We start from the raw sequence: 3,215 nt of genomic DNA on the forward strand, positions 1-3,215 counted from the left end.
CCCCCCCCCCCCCCCGCTTTGCTTTATCCCACCTCCTTAATCTATCACCAATGAATTTCATGTAACCCACCCACGTCCCTCCTTCGATTGCAATGTATAAATATAGATGTGACCTGCCATTCTCCGGAGCATTATCTCAATTCGTTGAGGTTCTGCTTCCTGGCATATGTCGACAGTCTGGTTCAAATAAACTCACTAAAATTCTTTACAGGTTTCAATGGTTTTTTTACGTTAACAGGATCAAGTTTATTTAGAAAGTCGCAGCCAACTGTAGAAGAAATGGGCTCAGGAAACAAGTTTCAGAGGCAAAAGAAGGACTCTTGGAGCTTAGGAGAAAGAGCCTGAGGGAAAAGGGGTGGGGAAAGGCAAGAGCAAGCTCCATAAAGAGAGCTGCCAATTAACTTCTTTGTGCCTCATTTCCCACATACATAAACTCAGAATGATTATGGTACCTACTTCATAAGTTGTTGCAAAGACTGAGTTAGGGCTTAAAGATATTAACATTCATTTGCCCGGCACAGAAGCTTGAAATGAAGGACTGCCTTGAAATTAATTGTATTCTTAGTAAGTGACTAATTCAATGCATTATGTTTTCTAGAACAGAACCAAAAGAGCTTTGCAACATGAATCTGGTCTCTTCAAAACTCTACAGCAGAGACCTTATACCTGCCCACTCGCAGTTGCTTTTCCTGATTCCTTGACACCTGCCATTGGTTTGAAATGTATAAACTACTACAATGTGTAAAGGGAAACATTTTAAACACAGAAGTTAATTTTGGTTTTGCATGTCTAGTATTTATTTATTCATCCAGTAATATATATTGAACATTTACCATGTCTGACATGTACCATCTGGCAAAAATAACTTGATGTGTTTCTTTTCTAAAAGAAGAAGCCGAAATTTATAAGCAACATAGATGCTGATCCTGATCCCAAATAATCTGCAATAGAAAGTGTCTGGAGAGAAAAACTGTGCCAGCATTGCAGAAGACACACTTTCATCTCAAAGTCAAGACCTCTCCCTCGTTACTGAGATAGGATGGGTATACATACTATAAGACCTAGAACTGTTGCCCATATAGCTTTCCAGAGAGCTGGGTGAGAGAATAGAACCCTGTTCATTCTCAGAACTTTCATTTCCCGCCTGATTTACCTTCTCCCAATACCACATATTCCTTCTCTAATTCGTCATCAATTGCCACATGGCTCTAAACTTTCTCTGAGTAAAAATCCCGTTGCCCCTGCCTCCAGACATTTCTAAATACACCTACTGGCCAAATGCTCTGACACAGTGTCTCAGAACCACAGTGACAAAGAAATGGCCTCAGTTCCCCAGAAAAGTCTAGCTCCCAGAGAAGTTGTTAGCCACTTAGTGAACATGGGGCAGCATTTCTCCACCTCCATTGGTTTGAATCATTTTGTTCTTGTTGTCTAAAAATTTGGTATTTATGGAGCAAGGAACTTCCTCTTTGATAGTAAATCAGTTATAGATACAGAAGAAAGAATAAATGATATCTATATCTCTTGGGGTTCCCACCCCCAACTTTTGTAATTTTAGCATGTTGAAGGTAGAGGCAGAACTGAAATTAGTGTCTCCAAGGACCAGTGCATTAAAATAACCATAACAAATCTACAGGCTGTTTAAGAGGAAACTCAAGGGCCATGCTCTTCCCATGATCTTTATACACAATTCTCATCAATGGTGATGGGAATTTCCTCACAGATCTCAGGAGGAAGTGACTCTAATTACACTCTTTTGATAATTTATGCACAGATTCAAGTTTAAGTTCATGAAAATCTTAATCAGCCTTTAACTTCAGATCAAAATATCACATCAAAGGTCAATTGTATTTTGGATTATTTATGACTTCATTTGTTCTCTTTTGCAGTTTTGTCACAGTTCTCATGAAGATTTTCTTGTCTGTCCTGTAGGATACCCATTCACCAACTCTAATATCCTCTGGGGTAATTAAATTAAACTATTACTCTGCACAGTGTTTATTTTAATCACTTGAATAAACAAAAATATTAAGGCTGGATTGAATAAATATTGAGAAAGTACAGGATAAAATTGTTACATGTAAAATCAAGTTGAAATATACTTTTCACTGAAACTGTACATATTAACAGATTTTTCAGAAGGCTTCAATTATTCACCATTGACCACTGGAAAAGGTCTACATTCTTTAAGTCTGATAGCCAAGCTCTTTGTGGTTTGACTTCAAAACAACTCTCTAGTCTTTGTGATTATTTGAAATGAAATTATTCTGTCCCTGATTTTCTTTTTTAAGCCACCATTAAAGTCAATTGCATTTCTTTGGGGGAACTTTTCCTTTTTTTACCCTTTTATCAGAGAATATTTCAAACACATATAGAAGTAGAGAGAATAACATAATGAACTCCATGTATTCATCACCCATCTCAATAATGACCAACTCATGATCAGCCTTTTTTCCTCTTTACTTCCTTCCCTCTTTCTTTCTCTGATTGTTTTGAAGAAATCTCAGGCTTCAGATTCTTTCATTTGCAAATATTTTACTGCATATTTAAAAAATATGGAATCTTTCAAAAAATATCACATTCCCAAAACAACAACAACCTCTTATTGTCATCAGTATGCTCTAAAAATTATTAGTGTCACAGACATGGGAATCCATCTCCTTGGTGATAATTAGAAATACTGATTTGGTAATCAGTATTTGGTAAAACTATACAGTAGTAACCAGGAGATTAAAATACAATCATGGTATAGAAAGTCCAGACCACTGAGAGGCTATAAGGTGTAAAAACTAGTAATGAATCATGATAAAGTCAAGAATACAAAAATAAAATGAAATAAAATGAAACAACTACATAAAACAGAGAGTGGAAAATGTCAGAAATAAAATGAAATATATGGACATAATAGAGATGCCTTTAAAAATAGACACTAATGGGATTCTAACAAATAATACGTGAATATAGTTTTAGTATTTCGTCAATTTTTGGTAAGGTAGTCAAATCCTATTTTTATTTCTATTTTTTAAATTTAAGTCAAGTTACTTTTTGAAAGAGGACATACAGAAGGCCGAAAGACATATCAAAACATGCTCAAAGTCACTAATTATATGAGAGATGCAAATCAAAATGACAATGCGTTACCATCTCACACCTGTCAGAATGGCTATCATCAACAAATCAACAAACAACAAGTGTTGGAGAGGATGTGGAGAAAA

Source organism: Myotis davidii, unplaced genomic scaffold (assembly GCF_000327345.1).
Source record: "Myotis davidii unplaced genomic scaffold, ASM32734v1 scaffold346, whole genome shotgun sequence".
NCBI classification, from domain to species: domain Eukaryota; kingdom Metazoa; phylum Chordata; class Mammalia; order Chiroptera; family Vespertilionidae; genus Myotis; species Myotis davidii.